The sequence below is a fragment of the Psammomys obesus genome, unplaced genomic scaffold (genome assembly GCF_907164565.1).
Source record: "Psammomys obesus unplaced genomic scaffold, mPsaObe1.curated_primary_1811, whole genome shotgun sequence".
NCBI classification, from domain to species: domain Eukaryota; kingdom Metazoa; phylum Chordata; class Mammalia; order Rodentia; family Muridae; genus Psammomys; species Psammomys obesus.
The window spans coordinates 1,943,874-1,968,204 of NW_026592368.1; the positions used below are offsets into that span (position 1 = coordinate 1,943,874).

Sequence of the window (24,331 nt, forward strand, 5' to 3'; positions counted from 1 at the left end):
GACTAATGTATGTTTTATAAATAAGGTCTGTTGGAGATTGTTCTGATGTGTGTTTCTGACCCTCAAGATCTGATTACACTTATCTTTGTTTTGAAAACCTCCCTGACATACCTGATTGTTTGATTAAATGCTCTATACCTGGGCAGGGTGGAATGGGTTAGCAGTGGCAAAGGTTCCTGGGCTTCTGGAACAGGAAAATCATGGGGACAGATGGATCAGGGCCTGGAGATGAATCCTGAGGTTATTAATCCAGCATAGGTGAAATACCTTCTGGGCCCAAAATAAATAAGGACAAGTATAAAATCTAACCGGCATCAATGTCTTATTTGTGATGGTGGGTTAAATAATACCAACATGATAATCTTAGGGCAAATAATAATAAATAGTATATAGCCCAAAACTATTTTTTTTATTTTATGCGACAAAGGTCTTTAAATTTCTAAGGTCTATCCAGGATACAAAAATCTTGAAGATGTAAATATACCCTCTCTGTCTTTGCTTAGTTTTTTAAGGTTTAACTAACTGGATAAACTGAGTCATATAAGAAACTAATATTCTGTAAGTTACACTACAAATGGATCTGGAAAATGACATTCCTAGGCTTTCTGTGAACACTGTTTTTTAAAAGATGGATTTATTTATTACTTACACATTATTCTGCCTGCATGCCAGAGGAGGGCACGAGGTCTCATTACAAATGATTGTGAACCACCATGTGGTTGCTTGGAGGGGAGACTGTTAATGACTGCTTCAATTTCCTTGGGAGATATAGGACTATTCAGTCTTTCTACCTGATCTTGACTTAATGTTGGAAGATGGAATCTATCAAGAAAATTGTCCATTTCATTTAGGTTTTCAAATTTTGTAGCATATAGGCTTTTGTAGTATGACGTAATTATTGTTTGAATTTCCTCAGCGTCTGTAGTTATGTCACCCTTTTCATTTCTGATTTTGCTGATTTGGATAGATTCTCTCTGCTTTTTAGTTAGTTTGGCTAAGGGTTTGTCTATCTTGTTGATTTTCTCAAAGAACCAGCTTTTTGTTTCATTGATTCTTTGAATAGTTTTATTTGTTTCTAACTGATTGATTTCAGCCCTGAGTTTGATTATTTCCAGCCATATGCTCCTCTTGGGTGTATCTGCTTCTTTTTTTTTCTAGGGTTTTCAGTTGGGCCATTAAGTTGTTTGTATGTGATGTTACAAATTTCTTCTTGCAGGCAGTTAGTGCTAGAAATTTTCCTCTGAGCACTGCTTTCAATGTGTCCCATAAATTTGGGTATGTTGTGCCTTCATTTTCATTGAATTCTAGGAAGTCTTTAATTTCTTTCTTTATTTCTTCCTTAACCCAGCTGTCATTGAGTAACAAGTTGTTCAGTTTCCAACTGCGTGTCAGCTTTTTGTTATTTTCTGTTGTTGTTGAGGTCCAGCTTTAGTCCATGGTGGTCAGATAGAATACAAGGGATTATTTCAATCTTTTTATATCTGTTGAGGCTTGCTTTATGACCAACTATATGGTCTATTTTGGAGAAGGGTCCATGCGGTGCTGAAAAGAAGGTATACTCTTTTGTGTTTGGATGAAAAGATCTGTAGACGTCTATTAGGTCCATTTGATTTAGGGACTCTGTAAGTGTTTTTATTTCCCTATTTGTTTTCTGTCTAGTTGATCTGTCCCTTGGTGAGAATGGAGTGTTGAAGTCTCCCACTATTAAGGTATTAGGATCAATGTGTGATTTAAGCTTTAATATTGTTTCATTTACGAATGTAGGTGCTCTTGTATTTGGGGAATAGATATTCAAAATTGTGATGTCCTCTTGGTGGATTTTTCCTTTGATGAGAATATAGTGGCCCTCCTTATCTTTTTTGATTAACTTGGGTTGAAAGTCTATTTTATTAGATATTTGGATGGCTACTCTAGCTTGTTTTCTGGAACCATTTGCTTGAAAAACATTTTTCCAGCCTTTTACTCTGAGGTAGTGTTTATCTTTGTTGCATAGGTGTGTTTCTTGGATGCAACAGAATGTTGGATCCTGTTTCTGCAACCATTCTGTTAGTCTGTGTCTTTTTATTGGGGAGTTGAGTCCGTTGATGTTGATAGATACTAGTGACCAACAATTGTTACTTACTTTTAATGTGGGGTTGGTGTGTTACTGAGTTTCATTGCTTGTATTCTTTTGATTTTTTGTTGTGTAGTTATCTATTTCCTCTGTTTCCTTAGATGTAGTTGTTTTCTTTGGTTTGGAGTTTCCCTTCTAGTAACTTCTGTAGAGCTGGGTTACTATGTAGATATTGTTTAAATTTGGTTTTGTCTTGGAATATCTTGAATTCTCCGTCTATGTTGATTGAAAGTTTTGCCGGGTATAGTAGTCTGGGTTGGAATCTGTGGTCCCTTAAGGACTGTGTGATTTCTGTCCGGGCCCTTCTGGCCTTCATAGTTTCTGTTGAGAAATCTGGTGTGATTCTGATAGGTCTACCTTCATATGTTATTTGGCCTTTTTCCCTTGCTGCTTTTAGAATTTTTTCTTTGTTCTGTAGGTTCAGTGTTTTGACTATGATGTGATGTGAAGAATTTCTTTTCTGGTCTAGTCTACTTGGTGTTCTGTAGGCCTCTTGTATGTTTATGTACATCTCCTTCTTTAAGTTGGGAAAGTTTTCTTCTATAATTTTCTTGAAAATATTTTCCGGACCTTTGAGCCTGATATCTTCTTTTTCTCCTACTCCTATTATTCTTAGATTTTGTCTTTTCATGGTTTCCTTGATTTCTTGGATGTTTTGTGTTTGGAACTTTTCTGATTTTATTTTTTCTTTGAGAGATGTGTCAATTTTCGCAAATGTAACTTCGGCTCCTGAGATTCTTTCTTCTATCTCTTGTATTCTGTTGGTGATGCTTACCTTTGTAGTTCCTGATCTTTTCTCTATGTTCTCCAGCTCCTGGTTTTTCTCTATTTGTGTTTTCTTTATTGATTCTAATTCCGTTTTCATGTCTTGCACCATTTCCTTCATCTGTTTGAATGTGGAGTCCTGCTTTTCAATGACAGCTTCTATTTTTTTGGGGGGGTTGCTATCCCAAGAATCCCCATGATGCCCACACTATGGGTGTGGGTGGCAGGGATCTCGTCTGGTTGCTTCTTTGGAGAGGCCCTGGGTCTGGGGCAAACTCCCTAGAAGGCTCACTCACTCTCTTGCAGAACCAGTTGGAATACACAGGGTTTCCCATTGCTCTCTACTCTCCGATTTGGTCCTGCTGTGGAAAAATGTGTGGGTAGGCTAACAGTCAGCTCTATGACACTATGGCCGCAGGACTCAGTGTCCACCTTTCCTGTGTGCTGCCTCTCTGTCCTTTCCCTCTGCCAGGAGGGGTTATGTTGACTGGTCCCGGGGTAGCTTGGGAAAGAGTTAGGTTGAGTGTTCTCAATCCCAGATCCCGGGCCCAGATCTCTCTGCCAGAAGCAGCCTGGCGGAAGAACCTATGTTTGCTGATTCTGAGAGAGTATCAGGTATGATTGAGTGTCCTCAGATCCAGAGTTTGGGTTTCTCTGCCAGGGGCCACTGGGTGAGCTGGAGAGGTGGTGCTGTGTCCTGTGGCAGGCTGCCTCTCTGTCCTTCCCCTCTGACCTTCCCCTCTGCTAGGGCAAGCTTATGGCGGTGCTCTCAGGGGAGTGCCAGAAGGGATTGTGACTTCTCAGTTCAATCCTGAGCTGGGGTTTCTCTGCCAGGGGTCGGGGGGTGCCGGTGATAGGACTTGTTGCTAGACCTTATTGTGCTGGACCCAGGAGAATCTCAGGCCGTGTTGAATGACCACAGTCCCAGATCCAGAGCTGGTTTGTTTGCAAGGAGCAGCCAGCAGCACTGGGGTCCTGACACTGTGAAGCCGCTGTGCGCCTCTTTATCCTTCCGCTCTGCTGTGGCAGGGTTATGGCAGCGTTTGGGGGAGTGTCCGAAAGGAATGGGTTTTCTCAGCCCCGATCTCGGGTTGGGGTACAGACAGTGTGGTCTGTGGCAGATTCTGCTGGATGCCTCCTGCCTCCTGAGAAGAGGGAGTAGGGATTTTAGCTGGGCATACAGCTGCTCTCTGCATGCTGCGGGAGCTCAGTTGTGTTGGCGGCGGGTACCCGCGGTCAGAGAGAACTTCCAGGGAAAGACGGGTTGACCTGTGATCAGTCTAGCAACTTTCCTTCCCTGTGGGTTTTTTTTTGTGACTGGGAATCCCGGTCTTTGGCACCCTTGTGCCCACTGATCAGCCTGGGAAAGTGATTGGGACAAGCAGGCTTGCAGCTCCAGCCCAGAGACCCAAAGCCCTCATTACCTGGGATCTCTTCCCGATTCTGGCTGGGCGGCCTGAGAGTGGACCCGACCGATTCCCACACTGTGGGAGCCTCCCCTCACCTGGGAAACACGATCGCTGTAGTTATAGGGCCCAGAGTTCAGTCTCCTGGTCACTGCACGAAGTGTTGTCTGTATTTATGTTTTAAGGTTTTATTTTGTTGTAAAAGATCTTCACCTAAATCTTCCAATCAAAATGTAAATGCTCAAACTTCACATGGGTAAAAGAGAAAAAGTCTAATCTTACAAAAAGCTATGAACTTGTTGAAAACTGTAAAAGACAATTGACATTTCTGACATTTAGAAATCATTTCAAATACCTTGAACCGCTGTCTCAGATATTTACAACTTGCATTTAGATACCATAATTCTAAGTGGTCAGACACCTTACAAAAGGCCAAATTCTTTAATGTATTCAGAGGTAGGATTATCATCTTGCACAATACAAGCATAATTCCTATACAGAGAGACAAGCTTCTATATATGCTATTCAGTACAAATCTAAAACAAGTAAATAAATATCAGCGAAGTTTATTTAATATAAAATATGGTTAATAAATTAGATGTTGTTCCCCAATCCCTTCACAGAGTTATTCTGAATATGGATTTAAGAAACCTAAAAAAGCCCCCATCTGTTAGACAAAATACACACTTCCAGAGTCAGAAGCTAAGGCAATTCACAAATAATGTAGGCAGAAACGACCTTTGTCATGATCATGTTTGAACTATAGTAATGCTGACAACCAAACCAAGAACTGACATATGCTTCACCCAACACTATATCCCTGTCCAGCCCATGGACATGGTTGAGTTCAATACCCTATTCTGCCTAGCCAGGGTAGATTTGTTTTCCCAAGTTCTTCCTCAATGAAACATCTCTCAGACTTCACAGGCCTGGTTATTGAAGGCTGTTGATGCCCTGTGTGGCAGCTGAAGCCTTAATTTTGTCTTGGGTGACATTCAAAGATTGTCAACATCTACTCACCACAAAGTTTTTGAGATCACCATGGAGGATCCCAGACTGCATCCCAGGTATCAGTGTTTTTGACTGATACAGAGGCCATTTGGTTTATACAACTTACTCACATTTAACCCTCTAGAACTCTGGTGGTGTTGACAGCAAGCTGTCATTATAGAAGTTCAGCAGCAACCAGGAATCCTTAGGCATCTCTTCAAAACTATGCTGCAGTTGCATGGTCAGTCCATATCATATGTGAAAGTCAGGCCTTGTTCTTTCTATAGCTAGTAGGTCACCTGATGAAGAGAGCACTATCACAGACAGGTTTACCTTGCTGAAAGGCATCACACTGAACAACTCAAACTCACAAAAATAGATATATATGAAAGTCAAACTAAAACTATCATGTTATTAATATCTATCAAATTAATTGCTGGTATTTTTACTTAAAACAACTTGCTTTTCAATCACTGCTCAATTAACAGACTCTCCTGGTAAATGGCTGGATGGGGGAAACAAAGGCTTTAAACTACATAAATTTTGACTGTCTGACACAGTGAATTATGGTATCTAAATGCAAGTTGTAAATATCTGTGATAGTGGTTCAAGGTATGTGAAAATGAGACCTAATGATTTCTAAATGTCAGAGTTTTAAAATATTAATCAGTGGTTTTCTAATATGCTATGGAAACCACCTGGGAAAGCACTGGATAGTCATCTCATAATTACAGAATCAAACTTTTTAAAGTCCTATCATTGTTGCTAAAGACATACTTCAGTACTAATCATTATGCTGAAATCTTATCTGTCATTATATATAGAGACAGAGGAAATGATGTTCATTTTTCATGACTTTAGCCCAGAACCATCCTTTTTGGTCCCCAAGCTTTAAGTATAGCTGTAAAACATGAGTTTAAACCAGCTGTTTTCAGACACTTGTTACCTGCTTTTCCTACAGAGAAGATTGTACTCTGTATTCCAGATTGTGTTTATGTTAATATATTTAAAACTTTCATCTGCTTTAGTAAAGTTTTAAAAATATTTTTTAAGCTTCAAAGAATTGAGACTTGACCCACCTAACACAGGTCAAACAGACTCTAGATTAAGACTTCTATCAATTAATAATTCAGTCTTTTTTGCCTCTTGCCTATATTTGAGGATGAGTTCTTTTCTTTCTCTGGTCTTGGGCCTCCTTCTACTTTCTGCTTTCGGGGGTACTGAACTATAGTTTCTCTATCTTCTAAAAGATTGCCTAAGAGTACTTTGCTTGCAAAATAAATCAGATATTCTGGTATTTTTCTCTTCACATACTCCATAACACCACAAAAACCAGGATGGTAGATTTATATGTTTGTTTTTTACTCAGAGATGTGCATAGAATGAACCTTCCAGAAGACACTTCTAAGTAAGTTATCATCCTAAGGCAGAATTGTTGCTCAAGTGAACGAATATGCCAAGTATAACAAGAACAGAAAAACAGGAAATATGGAAAAGCCAAATGACTCCTCCACAATATCATACATAACCAACATCTGAAAACAAATATACTCAGAGATATAAAGTGGCTGATGAATAATTCATAAAGCAAAGAAATGAATAACCCAAAGGAAGTTGGAATCAAACAGTGAATTTGACTGGTCATTGAGACAAGAATCAACAGTGCACAGGAAATCTTGGATGAAGAATCAAAAAGAGGAATACAAATAAAACACTCAGTACCAAAACCAGACAAACCCGAGGGCAAAATTCAGATCCTAGAGGAGGACAAATGGAAATATTGGAAATGAAAACCACTAAGGCTCCAATAACGCTACAAGGCACTGTGATCCCAGCAGAGCTAAGTAGACAATAGAATACCAGGCAGGAAGGACAGGACTTTCAAAACACTGCATTAAAATATCAGTGAGAAACAAATAAGCCATAACTATGACCACAGTGTCCAAACTCTGAGACACTTTAAAGAGAAATGCTCAGATTTATACTAAGGACATGGTGATACTCAAGTTCATTTTACTGAAAATCTCCAAATCTGGGGAAAGAAACAGTCTAATAAAAACACTTTGATGCTCAAATAGAGATGAGCAGAGTGGAAAATTTCCTTGACACATTAGAGTCAATATGTAAAAAGTATGTAAGCTTGAACATGGAATTCCACCACGGAGCAAAGACAAAAGTTGATGGTTTCTCTCTCTGATTTCTTCCTCTTCAGACATATAAGGAAAGAAATTGAAATGTTTGTACATGTGTAATAAAGGAGGACAGTTTCAAACAGTCTTTTACATTTCTCTGTAGGTAGTTCAATATTCTCAAAGAAATTACATGTTCACAGAAGATCAGGTACTGTCTTGTACTCAGAACAACATTGCACATTCACACAAGTACTCACAGAACTCCTTCCCATAGTAGACTTGGTTCTCTGCCAAAAATATTCACGAATTTGAAGCGTGGTTCTACTGTGGTGTAAATGGGGATAAATGCACCTAGGATTATGTCTGCCTTCATGTAGGTGTTGGGCTGCTGCCAGTACTCAATACAGCTGTGGTGTGTCTCCTCCATTGATGCAAATGGAAATGGCAAGAGTAGAAAAAGACAAAGAAAAAGAAAGGACATGTCCGTGCCTTCACTATCCAGAGACAATTCCCTGCATCTAGGTGGATCCAAGGAGATTATTGGCTTCGGTCACGCAGCAGGCTCAGGCCTCAACCTTGTCAGTAAAGACTTTGTATGCTATAGCTGCTTCCTACTGTTGTTTCAGGTTCTCAGTCTGTGCGTAACCAATGGTTCCCATAATAAGCCCACTCACATACTAAAGTAAAGTCCAAATAATAGATGGTATGTCACAGTGCTGAGACATTTTTGTAACTGTAACCAGAGTCACTCTAAATTCCCTGGCTTTTTATTGTTCTGTTTTCCTCTCATACCTGTCCTCTGCAGATCCCGTAGCCCTCGGGCTCTGCACCTGCATCCTTGATGTGAGTGGAAAACATGTTTGGTTCTTTCTTTCTTCCCCAACCTGCATGATTTCATCATGGTCCACAGTGACTTTGAAGAGTGAGTCCCATACTCTGAAACAGAATTGTAGGTCATCTAAAGCTAGCTTGTTTGTTTTGGGTTACAGTTGTGAAGGTAGTTTGAACAGGTGATTTTAAAAAAAAATAACTGTATTCCACAAAACTGCACTTAAAATATTTCAAGATTGGCAACTGGTGGTGTCAGTCTCTTGTGTCTGCCATTCAGAAGCAATATTAGCCTTGTATCTATCTTGACTCCCTGATCTGTTATCATCTCTTTGCACCAATAATTATAAAGTTGTAAAAAAAAGAGTAAAGATATCACAGTCAAGTACACATGATCATTTCCTGTGTCACCCATTCATAGTATTAGGATACTCAAGCATTAATCTCACAATCTCTGTTCTGCTAATAGCACACTCGTGTGCCAGCCACTCCATAATTGCATTTTTTTATAAATCCAATGTTGTGTTCTGAAACACCAAAACAATCCAAGAAGTCACAAAAGTAATAGAAAGCATGATCTTTATGTGAATTGTGCACCAAAAACTGACCAGTCCAGAAAAAAAAGCAAAGATTTGGGCACTGACTGATTCTCTGAACATTCCTCGTGGTAAATATTTAAGCAGATGACAAAATCCTATTGTATTCAGGCCGCTTCTGATCAATTAAGGCCTCAGAAAAGACTTTGGAGATGAAGTGAGATACAAGTGAAATTGTACAGCATTTTTATGGGATAGAAGCACAAATCAACGGGGAGCAGGGGAGGCTGTAGCATTTTCCAATCATACCTTGACAGAGAGCTTTGATCCAGGAAGTAAACATTGCTGACTGAGCCCTATCCAGGACACATGGTTTTTGGGTTCTCAACTCAGCTTTTGCAGTCACATCCCCTCCTGGCCTTACAGGAACAAAAGATTGGAAAAGCTACTCAAAATCAATTTAAATCCTGACAGGCAACACATTTACAACTTGTGTTCCCAGGCCCCAGAACTAACTCATAACCTTCTTCTTCAGGTGTTTCATGTTTGTCTGTTAACAGGTAAAGAATGTAAAGAGGGAATCTGCTGATCATCTAAACTGAGGCACCCTGCCAGCAAGAGGGAAGATGTTACTGAGATGGCAACCATCTCATAACAACTAAAAAGAATAATACTTTATTTCTATACTTTTTCTGCTGTTCTTTAATACAGTTTCTTATAAATATGCTTGATACAATATCATGGTAATATTATACATTACTGTTACTATAATACAATATATAGGGTATAATACAAACAAAATTTCGAAATCTTACGTAAAAACAGTCTATGAAAAATTGGCCATGATTTTTTTTTTAATTTATTTTTAAGGCCATGAATTTTTAAAAGACCAAAAAATGCTTGCTGGAGACTTTGAAGGGAGGAAAGTGAAAGAAAAATGATTTATTTATAATTTTAATATAGAAATAATATATAAATAATTAAAAAAGCCATGCCCAGGGGATCCTCAAATGACAGGAAAGTCACTGACATGGATTGGCAGTGGTTTCTCTCAGGGTTTGTGTACTCTTGACTTGGGCCAGAGTTAGGGTTAGGGTTAGGGTTGATGACCTCATGCTGATCTCTGGGGAGAAAGACAATCAAAATTTCATCTTGCACTATTATTTACTAATTGAAAATTTAAATCATCAGAGTGCTTTCCAATGATATGTGTAGTCTGGCATATTCTGCTTCATGATAGTGCCAATATCATGAACTCTTTATGAATCCCCAAATAACAATATTTTTACTTCTTCCTTGATGATTTGTATGCCCTTGATCTCCTTTAGTTGACCTCCTTTAGGTTCATGAGGTCCCATTTACTAATTGTTGATATTAGAGTCTAAGCAGTTGATATTCTGTTTAGAAAGCTGTCTCCTGTGCAAATGAATTCAAGGCTCTTCCCTACTTTCTCTTCTAACATATTTAGTATATCTGCTGTTATATTGAGGGTTTTTTTTAATCTACTTGGGTTTGAGCTTTTTGCAGGAAGATAATTATGATCTATTTGCATTATGATCTACATGCAGAGATACAGTTAGAAAAGCACCATTTATTGAAGATGCTGTCTTTTTTAATTGTGTGGTTTTGGCTTATTTTTCAAAAATCAATTGACCAAAGTTATGTGGGTTTATTTCTGGGTCTTTGATTCAATTCCATTGATCGACCAGTCTATCTTTATGCCAGTACCAAGAAGTTTTTATTAATATTGCTCTGTAGTATAGCTTGAAGTCTGGTATGGAGATAACTCCAGAGGATCTTTTACTGTATTCTATTGTTTAACCTATTCTGGTTTTTGTTTGTTTGTTTGTTTGTTTGTTTTCCATATGAAGTTTAGAATTGTTCTTTCAAGGTCTGTAAAGATCTGTGATGGGATTTTGATGGTGATTTCATTGAATCTGTAGATTGCCTTTGGTGAGGTGGCCATTTTTACTGTGTTAATCTTTCAGATCCAGGAGAATGGAAGATCTTTCCCTTCTCTGATATCTTCTTCAGTTTCTTTCCTCAGACACGAAGTTCTTTTCATACAGGTCTTTCACTTGTTTGGTTAGAGTCACACAAAGAGACTTTATAGTATTTGTAGCTATTGTGATTGGTGTAGTCTTCCTAATTTCTTCCTCAGCTTTCTCACTTGTGTTCAGGAGGACTACTATTTTTTTTAATTAATCCTGTATCGAGCTACTTTGCTGAAGCTGTGTATCAGCTGTCAGAGTTCTTCTGTAGAATTTTTTGGGTTGTATACACAAACTACCAACTCTTCTGCAGAAAGCAATATTTTGACTTGGTCTTGCTGATTTTTATGCCCTTGATCTCCCTTAGTTGTCTTATTGCCCTAGCTAGAACTTCAAGTACAACATTGAAGAGATATTTAGAGACTGAACACCCTTCTCTTGTCCCTGATTTTATTGTAATTGCTTTCAGTTTTTGTCCATTTAGTTTAATGCTTGCAATCAGCTTGCTGTATATAGCCTTTATTAAGTTTAAATATGGACACTGTGTCCCTGATATCTCTTAGACTTTCATCATGATGGGATGTTGGATGTTGCCTAAAGAAATTTATGCAACTAATGAGATGATCATATGATATTTTTTCTTTGGGTTTGCTTATAGGGTAGATTATATTAATGAAGTTTTGTAAGATGAACCATCCCTGCATCACTGCAATGATGTATATGATGTGTTCTTGGATTCAGTTTGTATTTTATTGAGTATATTTGCAATGAAGTTCATGCATTAAACCTAGAAATAAAAATTTGAAGAGGTCAAACAAAACCTCAAGTGATAAACCTCACCAACACAGTTGAAAACATGAAAAACAAAACTCTCATTAACAGAAGAAATGCCACTGTGTTTAGTAAGTCTTTTATTCTCAGCAAGTGAGTTCAAGCCTATTCCTTACTTTGTCACTCATTAGATTCCCTGTTTCTTGATTTTACTGAGCTCTTTAATCCATTTTGGTGTTGAATTTTGTGCAGAGTGATAAGTAGTGATCTACTTGAAATATCTTACATGCATACATCCAGTTTGACCACCACAATGTGCTGAAGATGCTTTCTTTTTTCCATTGTTTATCTCTGGAATTCTTATTTTAAAAATCATGTCTTCATAAGTGTGTGGATTTCTGCCTGGGTCTTCAATCTCATCATTGTCTAAAGGGCTTGTTAGTCTGCCAATACCCTGCTATTACTTACTACTGTAGTTTTGTAGTTGAATTTTGGTTTTCATAGCATATCAGAACTCCACTGACTAATATTTTAAATCTCTGAAATTTTAAAATCTTTAACTCTCATTTTCACATATTTTTAAACCACTTTCTTAGACATTTACAACTTGCAATTACATACCTTAAATCACTTTCTTCGACTTTCAAAATTTACATCAACTTTAAAGTGTTTCCCCCATCCAAGCATTTACCAGGAGACAGATTTGTTTGATTACTGGAATAAATGATTTACAATCAAGCTCTTTTCTTTTTTTAAACTTTTTTTTTATTTTTTATTAATTACACTTTATTCATTTTGTATCCCCCCATAAGCCCCTCCCTTCTCCCCTCCCAATCCCATCCTCCCTCCCCTTTCTGCATACAGGCCCCTCCCCAAGTCCACTGATAGGGGAGATTCTCCTATCCTTTCTGATATTAGTCTATCAGTTCTCATCAAAAGTGGCTGCATTGTCCTTTTCTGTGGCCTGGTAAGGCTTCTCCCCCATCAGGGGGAGGTGATCAAAGAGCAGGTCAATCAGATTGTCAGAGGCAGTCCCTCTTCCCATTACTAGGTAACCCACTTGGACACTGAACTGCTCTGGGCTACATCTGTGAAGGGGTTCTAGGTTATCTCCATGAATAGTCCTTAGTTGGAGTATGAGTCTCTAGGAAGTTTCCTGTGTTCAAATTTTCTAATCAAGCTCTTTTCAATGAAAGAACTGTAAAAAGTAAAAGGTATTAGTAGCTTCAGTTTGAATTTCATTCAAATTGTGAGATTAGATTTTTCAGTGTTAAGCCAGTAAGGTAATGCTTTCTTCAGCAGGGAACCTAATATCTGTAGAAAATAACAACGCCTGACTTTCATGTTGATATGGACTAACTATGCAGCTGTTCAGAGGACTGCCTAAGATTTCATTACCTATGCTTAACTTCTACAGTTACAATTTGCTGTGAACATGACAAGAGATCCAAAAGGGGTAAATGTGAGAAGGAAGTATAATCCAAATGGCCTCTATATCAGTCAAAATGACAGACTTAAGGGATACCTGGGTACCCACTCTGGGATCCTCCATGGCAATCTCAAAGTCTTTGTAGAGAGAAAAGTTTGACAGTCTTTGGATGTCACCCAACACAACATTAAGACTTCAGCTGCCACACAGAATGTCATCAGCTTTCAAACACGAAACTAGTGAGGTCTGAAAGATTTTTTTTTCCTGTGGAGGGAAAATTGGGGAAAGTAAGCTAATTTGGCCAGGGAGAGTAGGGCATTTAACTCAACAATGTCCATAAGTTTGGCAGGGATGGATTGGTGAAACATAGCAATTCATGGTTTAGCTGTCATTATTACCACAGTTGAAATATGATCAAAGAAAAGGTCATTTCTGCCTATCTTATTTGTGGATAGGCATAGCTACTGACTCCAGAAGTCTTTCAGAGGAAGCCTTTTTCTTTAAATTCCTTAAATCCATATTCAGCAGAACTCTCGGAGGGGTTTGACAGAGAGCATCTAATTTATTTCCATATTTTTAACATGAATATTTTTTATTAATTAATTCAATTTAAATCTTGGTCATACACCCTACTCTCCTTTCCTCCTAATCTCACCCTCTCTCACACATCCCCCTCCCTTATTCTACCCCATACCTACACACCCCAACTCCTGTAGTCTCATGAGGACTGTGTTCATCTATCTCCCCTGTAGTCTGTTAAAGCAGTACCAGCAGGAGAAAGTGATCAACAAACAGAAAACATAGCCCATGTCAGAGATATCTCCCACTTCCCTAACTGGTAGGCACACATGAAGCCTAATCAGCACATCAGTGACTTATATGTAGGTCCAGACCATGCATTGTCTTTGGTGGGTGCTTCAGGCTCCATAGGCCCCTCTGGGCCCATGTTGATTGGCCCTAATTATCATCATGAGGAGTTCCTGTCACACTTACATGAATGAATAAGTATGAAGATATAACCAACTGAATCCATTGCTTATTCTTTAGTATTGCTTTTATGTGACTTGAAAAACATCAGCCCTCAGCTTAAATGGAAAGAGAATTTAATCTAGAATAAATGAGAGTCTCTGAATACAATTTATGTTATCCCAAATTCCATGTTACACTGTGAATGAATCTTCGTGCCTTTTTCAAAGTAACAGTATAAAGAAAGCTATTAAATCCAATGCATCACTGAAAACATCAGAAAGGAGGTTACATCAAGATGGGGAAAGTTATCATACAGGTCCAAGATGCTATGTGATGTCATTCTTGTCTTTTAGATTGGCAGAAGCCAGTGGTGTGTTGGGTTATGACATTTCAAAATGATTTTATTATTAGATATAGGATATGTATATAGAGAGAGCAAGACAGAGATAGAAAGAAAGAGAGAAAGCAAGCAAGCAAGAAAGATATATAGATAGAAGATAGATATAGATACCATCTCAACTGGAGAGTTATCCAAGAAATGGCTGGCTACTCAGGGTGCTGCAGATAGCCTGAACTACAGTAATGAGCCCTTAGGACTACTACATTCTTATCTCTCCATATCAATGAAGTTTTTATAGCCAGTCTTTTCAGACACAGCTCTTCCCAGGAGTTCTCATTGATACATGCATACATTCATACAGTTCAATATTTAATATGGAATAATTTCTGGGGAAGACTAATTCTCTTTCTCTCACTTGTTGCTAATTGCCTGGTTTTGACCAATAGATATTCTCTTAACATATCATCTAGGCATAGACCTCAGATTAATGCAGTATAACCAAATGGCATTTCTTTCTGTGATGACAGATCTTAAGGCAGAATTTTTCCTTCAGTAGAACCCAGTGGACTTCAGGCTCATGATTTCTGTTAAGCTATCTCTATTAGGGTCACCCAGACTCTTATCTACCACAGGTTTTGAAAGAAGCTTCTGAGGACCCATCTCCAAACACTGAAGGCCCTGAGTGAGATAATTCAGCTGACCTACATGCACCAAAGATCCATAATCTCTCCTAGTGAGCATTACTTTTTTAAAGTCTTAATGTCCACTTTTCCTCTCTTTTGTATGCTAGTTTGACTTACTTTTTTTTCTCCACCTTACCCAGGAAACTCTATTTAATGTTTTCATGTGAAATCTTATAGAAACCCTTTTCCTTCAGTTACTACTTTTTACATTTTTGTAAATATATATTAATCTTTACATTATGTTTACAAGTGTCTTGCCTACATGTTTATGTGGTGTACCACTTGTGTTCATGGTTCCTTCAGAGCCCAATAGAGGGCACAGATGCCCTAGAACATATTATTAGAACCTTAAAACTGGCTACTGTGATATGAATCAGGGTCCTCCACAAGAGCAGCAAGTAGTCATAACATGTCAGTCATTCCCATGCCCAAAGAACACTATTTTACACAGGATTATTTATTTTTATTTCATGTATTTGAGTGTTTACTTTCCTGTATATGTGTGTATGCCACAGGTGTGCCTGGTGCTCAAAGATGCCAGAAGAGATCTATGACCTGTAGCTACACATGGCACCAAGGCCACATTGTGGGCACTGAGAACTAATGCTAGTTTTTATTCAAAGGGGTCAGTGTGCCTAGATGCCTGAGCATCTCTCCATCCCTCAGATACTTTAACACTGGGAGTACATACAAACAAACTTGTTACAATTTTCCAGTAAGTATGAAATTGAATCATTACAAAATAAAAGGACATGAAGCTCTTATCAACACTCCTAGTGAACATCTTAGTGACTCTACCATAACCCAGTGCTTCCATGAAGAGAAACATGATAAGCACCTCTGCATTCAATAGTCATAGGACACAGACAGTGAAACTTTATCCACACAATTTGCCACAAGAAAACAACTAGTAGATGCAGTTTAAATTCTGAGAGTTTAGGAATCATTCCATGAGGTAACTCAGTTGTCAGGAGCTTATTCACAACAGCTTTACATGTCACAGGAAAAGTCAAGTCCTAGGACCTCTAGGTTCCTGATTTTGATTTAAAAAAAAGTCACTGAGGAAAATGGCCTGACTACAGTCTTTGCTCTGACTCTATGGTTTTAGATTTAGATGGAAAAACTATCAAATTTTGCTGACCATATATTTTACCATTGAGGAGATCAATAAGAACTCACAACTCCTTCCCAATGTAAGCATGGGTTTCCATGTCTACAATGCCTTTAATTCTAACCAAAGAACCTTGGAGGGCTCTCTGATGTTATTGACTGGAAAGAGTGATTATATCCCTAACTACAAATGCAAAATGCAACACAAAACTCTAGGAATAACTTCAGGAACAAGGCCAGAATTTTCTTCTGCTATTGGAACACTTGGAGCTCTACAAAGTCCCGCAAGTAAGTTGGAAAAGTAGTTATGTTCACAATCACATAGGAAATATGACCAAAAGGAAACAAGCAAGTGCTTTATGTTTAGTGTAAGCTGATTTCAAAAAACAGTCAATGAATTACCTTGATAAGCCAATGATTAACAGTGAAAAGATGTGGTGAAAGAATGAGAAATATGTTCTGAGAGTTTCAATGCAGATCACTTAGTAGTATTCATGGTTCTATCTCCAAAGACTGGCAAGGTGTACTGTGGATACTCAGGCTGTAGTGGCTCACAAGTCAAAGTCTAAAACACAGATATATAATGACCCAATCTAGCATATAAACATCTCATAGAGTGGTCAATATGTGACATAGAAAATAGAAAGTACAGGACATGTAACTTGGAACATGTAATTTGGAACAATCCTCAAGACCATCACCAGTGAAAATATTCTAAAGAATTTTCATGATATCCTTCAGGATAGTAGATCTCAGAAAAAAAGTCTTAGAGAATTGTGACTTAGATATATTCCTACTACTGACTATTGCCAGCCTATACTGAAGCAAAGCATCCATCAGAAGGCATTACTACAAACAGAGGAAGCATTGGGTGAATGTAAGGGTCAGGAATAATCAAGACTACAAAATCCACAATGTAACTCTGATTGTTATCACTCAGTTAAACAATTCATATGTGAAGAATGAACCCATTTCCTCTTTCAGGGTGATGACCCCAAATACCTAGAAGAGCAAAATCCCCACTCTTTTTCTTTGCTTCTTCAGGTCACATATGGACCTTTTGATACCAAGCTAAATGACAAAGTTACTTTCCCATCCCTTTACCAGATGTCTTCCGAATACAGCGGTCTAATCCATGGGGTGATCTCTTTATTGCTATACTTTGGCTGGAATTGGGTGGGGCTTTTGTGGTTGATGATCTGAAAGGAAAAGAGTTCCTTTCTCATCTGAAAGCAGAGATGGCAACAGAAGATATCTGTGTGGCTTTTACACAAAAATCCCCAGCTTATTGGAAGAAAGGTTTAAAATATGATGCTGGTTTAGTGGACTTGACCCAACATACACAAGTAAATGTACAGGTATTCTATGGTGATATAGATGACTTGATGTTATTCTGCCTTGATAATAAAATCTTTATAGCTGGAGGGAAGGTGTGGATCATGGCAAAACAACACTTCATATATTTAGAGTGTATGAGAATTCTTTGAAAAACTTGTTCAGAGGAAGCATCTCCTTTTCAAAGAAAAGAGAAATCCCTGGCTTCAAGCACTTTCTTGAGAATCTTACACCTTCTCTGTACCCAGGAGATTTTTACTTCTATAAATTCTGGATTGACAATTTTTTTTTGTTCACCTCTTGTAATGTAAATATCTTAAATGTAAATATCTTAATTTTGTCATGTAACTATCTTAAACCCTGCCCAGCAAATATTTCCCTAAGGATTAAGCGTGAAAAAATTGATATGATGACCATTTCTGAGCCCAGCTATTCCATATGGAATACAGTGTATGCAGTGACCCATGCCCTTCATAAAAAGCTATTGAGCAAAACTGAAATGGGATCTAAGGAAGACAAACATGGACTGGCTGCTACCATGGCAGGTAAGCCTCACTCATATGCAAGGGAAGCTCAGGATCTAACATGATTAGTAAGTAATTTACTGTTTTTAAGACAATAAAACTTTTTCATCTTATAATTAAAAGTATAAGTTAAAATGAAAAAGGGTTCTGTCACAGTGTATGTGTATATGTCTGTGTAATTATCTTACATGATTTGGGGACTGAAAGCACTGATTTGAATACAGTAAATTTGAATGTCTTTTAAGAAATGTTTTCCTAGTATGAGATGAAATTCTGTAATATATACATATAATCAATGTAAAAATAAAGCAAAGTCAATAATCAAAATGTATGTGCTTTCATGGAATATGTTGAGTGCCATAAGATATAGACATAGTGACATATTGAAAGCTACTATTACACATAAAATGCTATTTATTTTCATAACATTAGACCATATGAAGAACCTTTTATGGAAAACAAATCACCTGTACTAGAGTCATAAGTAACTGAAAAGTAATTGCTTGTACAAATTATTTATCCTTAGTTGCATAAAATGAAGGTTAAACCAAACTGTGCTTCGATTCTTAAATGTTTGTGCACAAACAGTGCTAATAAACCGAGGCTATATCTCCAAGCATTAGCATAAATGGATGTGTTTGGGTTTTAAACCAACAAGATAAAAACAGGACTTACCCATACATATAAGCCTTGATGATCACCTTCAAATAGGGTATCATCAAAAAGACTGTTGTACAAGTCAATTTCATTTTAAATTCTATCAAAGATAGATAAACAAAAATAAATTCTGAATGTATGGTGTACTATGTAATCTTGAGTATCATGGAAAACAATAATATTTCACATAGACATTGACACAGTTTGTGAACATACCAGAGATATGATCTTAGGTCAGTTAGTACACCCCTTGTATAGAGAACATAGTACCTAAGCCACCATTATTTATAACATGAGTTGGAATTAGTTAATGCGGCATTGAATATCAGAAGTTGAAGTATATCAACCCATTGTATTTACTAGATATGTAATTAAATCATGGTCGAGGGATGACTCAGCAGGTATAAACCATGTGCTGCTCATACAGGGTACCCAAGTTTGGTTGTTAGTACACATATGGTAGCTCACAACTGTCTTTAACTTCAGCTCCAAGGAATCTGACACAATCTTTTGCTCTCTGTGGCAGCAGGCATGCGCTTTGTGTACATCTATACATAGTTGTAGGCAATAAACAAAAATAAAAACACAAATCTAGGGGGCTGAGATGGCTCAGTGTTTAGAAGTCCTTCTTGCTCTTGAGAAGACCCACACTCAGCTCCCGGTATCTATATAAAAGCTTACAACTGTCTGTAACTCCATTTCTGGGGGATCCAGCACCTTCTTCTGGCCTTCTGAGGCACCAGACACGTTTGTAGTGAATATTGTCCCACATAGTGTTCATATCAAAGCTGAAAGTCAACTGTTGTTACAGAAAACAAACCAAAGAGAAATGAAGGCAGGCAGTGGATCTCTTTACAGTTTCCTGAGTTATAACTGACATAAATGTACTTATTTAATATACATTTTTAAATTAATATGGAGCTTTGCATAAACTCCTACTAATATTATCACATCAAGGTACTCTCTTTAAATACATGCATACCTATTTACCTAATTGAAATACTCTCATATTCATGTGTGGCATAAAAAATGGACATACCTTAAGACATATGAACGCACTAAAATAATGTTGTTTAAATTTTAGTCAAAATTTTCTTTACAAAAATTTACATTAGAAATATTTTGTTCATGCTGAAGAAAGACACAGGGCCTTGTTACCTCTAAGAACATGCTCCACATTTTCTATACCTTAAACAACATTTCTATGTGTGTTCAGTAATTCTTGCATTACCTTCATGGGGAGAACTGTTCATCTCACTAGAACAAGTGGGGAGAAACTTAAACAAACTAAGCTTCAAAAATGAAGCCATGTTAGAAAGAAAATGGATTTCTCTTAAAGAACATCAACCAGTAATTTGTATGGGCCACTCATATCAAACGATGTTTCTCTTCAGCTGCATCCATTTCTGAGGAAAATTGAAGTGACAAATGCTGCTGGAGATGAAATAAGCTTTGAGGAGAACAAGAATACTATGGAAACGTATGATATACAAAATTTTGTGGAACATACTAAGCATAATTCATTATTAGTTAAAGTGGGAGAGTTTCTCTTCAAGAGTCCACAAGACCATGGATTTTTCATCAATGAAGTTCTGATTAAATGGCCAAGCAACTTCAATCATGTCTGGAATTTTTCAATGTTTAATATGTAGAGAAATATTTGTAAAGATTTATTAAAATTCTGTGATCTATCTTTGAAATTTTAAAATAATTGTTTTTTAATTTCAGTTTACTTTTTTACATCCCCAGATGGTCCCTCCCTCCTTACCTCCCAGCTTCCCCTTTCCCCTTCCCTTTTTCTTTCTCCCTTTCCCCAGAAAAGGGGATCTCCCCTTCCACCATAGCAACTCTCTCTAGCACATCAAGTCACATCAGGACTGAGCATATCATCATTCACTGAGGCCAGGCAAGGCAGCCCTGCCAGGGGGAAGTGCTCCAAAAGCAGTCAGTAGAGACCATGGTAGAAACAGGCCCTCCTATCTACACTCGCCGGATGAACCACATAAAGAGCAAACTACTTACTGATCACATATGGACAGAGGGCTTAGGATCAGACCATGTATGCTCCTTAGTTGATGTCTCGGTCTCTGTTAGCCTCCATGATTCTGTGTTAGTAATCTCTGTTAGTCTTCTTTAAGGATTTCTACCACTCCAGGACCTTTCTACATTTCCACATAACCCCTGGATTTCCGCGCCATGTTTGGGTGCATGTCCCAGCATCTCCACCCAGCTGGGTGGAACCTTCCAGACAACTGTCCTGTAATGCTCTCTACAGTGCAGTGGGTCTCAGTTTGGGCCAATTACTAGTTCAACTTTTCCTCAATCTTTGTTCCCTCTTCGCACCCCTACCACACACACACCGCCCTTCATGCAGGAAGGGTAATTTTTGGATCAATGGTTTTGTTGATGCAATTTAGGCTTCATGTCTTCGTCCTTGTTAGGGGGTCTCAGCTAGAGACACACCCATATCCTCCCAGGAGCCTATCCTGTTAGTGGTCTCCCTCTTAACAAAGATGTAAGTCCCTTAGTTTCCCTTTTTGTTCCCAGCCCTAGAACCTCCCATCTTCATTGCCCCCATATCTGAACTCCACCGGTGTTTCTCTTCCAATTCCATCTCCTGTCCAGTTCCCCCCTTCATCCAGTTCTGATATCTAATCTATTTCCCCCTCTGAGTGTCATTCTGGCACCCTCGCTTGGGCCCTCCTTCTTACTTAGCTTCTTTGGGTCTGTGGATTGTAATAAGGTTATCCTGTACTATAGGTCTATACTATCTGCTTATAAGTGAGTATATATCATGTGTGTATTTCTGCATCTGGGTTACCTCACTCAGGATGATCTTTTCTCATTTCATCAATTTGCTTGCAAATTTCATGATTTCCTTATTTTTAACAGCTGAGTACTGTTCCATTGTGCAAATATAACACAATCTCTTTACCCACATTTTTGATCGAGGGACATCTACATTGTTTCCAGTTTCTGATTATTAAAAATATAGCCACTGTGAACATAGCTGAGCAAATGTCCTTCTTGTATGGTGGATCATCTGTTGTAGGTGACGATTAATATTTACTAATAATTATCATTTAGTAAAGCTTACTGTTAATCCTAAACAGCTCTATAACCAAATCACCACACAGAAACTGGGTTTATTTAATTAACCTAGAACACAATGTTGGGCAATAGTTACTCTCTCCTAAACCTCCAAGCCCTCATAGGTTCCTAACATTTAGATTTCACCCATTACACTTGCTTTTAGTGATATATTAGGTCCAGTCCATCTCTCCACATCGTTCAAAGATCTATCCTCTAGCACCCTCTCCTAGCTTTCTTCTCACCCTTTCTCCTCCCACTCATTTTCTGTCCTCTGGCTCCTCCCCTCTTTCCTGTCCTCTGATTCCTCCCATTGCTCAACACTGTGGTAGTTGCTTTATTTTGGCCTGTTTACACACAGTTGAGACAGGATGCTTATAATAAGTATCACAATGCAATATCCGGAATTGAAACCAGTGAGTGGGAGGGTGAAGAAGTCAGTATTTGAATGAACAAGGGTAAGGTGTATACATTTCAAAAGAACATTATAGTAACAATCATCTTTTAAGTATATGCCCAGGAGTAGTATATCAGGGTCTAAAGTTAGAACTACTCCCAGTTTTCTGAGAAAGTGCCAGCTTGATTTCCAGAAAGGCTGTACAAGCTTCCACTCCCATCAGCAATGGAGAAATGTTCTCCTTTCTCCACATCCTTGCCAGCATGTGTTGTCAATTGAGTTTTTAATCGTAGTCATTCTGACTGTAGGAAAATGGAATCTTAAATTCGTTTTGATTTGCAGTTCTCTGATGGCTAAGGACATTGAGCATTTTTAGCTGCTACTCAGCCATTTGAGATTCCTATTGTGAATTCTCAGTTTACTTCTGTACCCCATGTTTTAATTGGATTATTTGATTTGTTGATGTTTCTTTTCATTTTTTTGTGCATTTTGGATATTAGCCCTCTCTGTGATGGAGGGTTGGTGAAGATGTTTTCCCAATCTGTAGGCTGTCATACTGTTCTATTGACAGTGTCCTTTGATTTATAGAAGCTTTTTCAGTTTCATGAGATCCCATTTGTCAACTTTTGATCTTAGAGCGTGTGCTATTGTGGGTCTATTGTCTGCTATTCTAATGAGTTCCAGGCTTTTCCCCACTCTGTCTTCTAATAGATTTAGAGTCTCTAGTTTTATGTCAAGGACTTTGATCCACTTGGACTTGAGTTTGTGCAGCGTGATACATATGACTCTGTTTGCATTTTCTACATGCAGACATCCAGTTAGAATTTCAGTTTGGTTCTATAGATGAACCTGTCTGTTTCTGTGTCAATGCCATGTAATTTTTATTACTATTTCTCTGAAGTATAGGTTGAACTCATGGATGTTGATACTGCCTGAAGTTCTTTTATTGTACAGAATTGTCTTGGCTATCCTGTGTCTTTTTTATTTCCATATGAAGTTCATGGTTGATCTTTCCAGGTCTGTAAAGAATTGTCTTGGAAATTAATGGGAAATGTATTGAATATGAAGATGGCCTTTGGCAGGATTTACATTTTTAGTATTTTAATCCTACTGATCCACAATCATGGGAGAACTGTCGATCTTCTAAAATCTGCAGTTTCTTTTTTCAAAGACTTGAAGTTCTTTTCATACAGGGCTTTCAATTGCTTGGAGTTACACCAAGTTCTTTTATAGTATTTTTAGCTATTGGGGAGTGTGTTATATCCCTAATTTTTTATCACCCCTATACGGGAGGGCTACTGACATTTTTAGTTAATTTGGTATACAAATAAATCTCTGAAAGTGTCTCACACCTGTAGGCGTTCTCTGGTAGAATCTTGGGGGTCACTTGGGTATAGTATCATATCATCTGCAAATTGTGATATTTTGACTTCTTCTCTTTCAATTTGTAATCCTTTATCTCCTTTACGTGTTCTATTGCTCTAGCTAGAAATTCAAAAACTATATTGAGGGGTTATGGTGTGATTGGCAGCCTTGATTTGTCCCTGAATTTCAATGGGAATGCTTGAAATTTCTGTCCATTTAACTTTAAGTTGGCTATTGGCTTGCTGTATATTGCCTTTATTGTGTTTAGGTATGTGCCTGTTCTCCTGATTGCATGATGTCTCTTTGAAAATTTAAAATGATTGTTATATGCTGTTCTTACTTCCATTGTGATTGTGAGCTTGCATGTGAGTGTTCATGCATGTAAGCACATGTACCTGTTAAGGCCACCCTCAACACTGGTTATCTTTCTTAGTTGCTCTGCCTTTTATTTTTAAACAGGATATGGCTCTGAAACCTTTATTATATGGTTTTGATATATTCAGCGAACATCATTTCTTTGATTTTCTTACTGTCTTCATGATCACAAAATTTGTATTACAACATTTTCTACACCCAACTTTTCTTTCTATCTCTCAGCATGATCAAATTCACATTCTCATGTTCATGTGACAAACATATTAAACACTAAATCATCTCTTCAGTCCTATTTTATTAATTCAGAAATAAAGTTTGGTATTTCAGAATTATGTATATGTGTGTGTGTGTGTGTGTATATATATATATATATAAAATACATATAAAGAAACACATGATGTTCCTGTAGATAGAATTAGATGAATTGCATTTCAATGTGGTGTGTTCATTCATGCTGCAAAATAAATGAGTTTTCATGGTTATATAGTTGTGTATATGTGTTTCTATGTGTACACACACATGAAT

At 37.8% G+C, this 24,331-nt stretch overlaps 1 protein-coding gene and 1 pseudogene across 2 annotated transcripts in view; one reads left to right on the top strand and one right to left on the bottom strand.

Moving 5' to 3' along the window:
- Positions 1–7,887, bottom strand: part of LOC129681234 (vomeronasal type-2 receptor 26-like) — a 31,634-nt pseudogene extending 23,747 nt beyond the window's left edge.
- Positions 1–24,331, top strand: part of LOC129681241 (zinc finger protein 394-like) — a 78,547-nt gene that overhangs the window by 49,095 nt on the left and 5,121 nt on the right. The window lies entirely within an intron of this gene.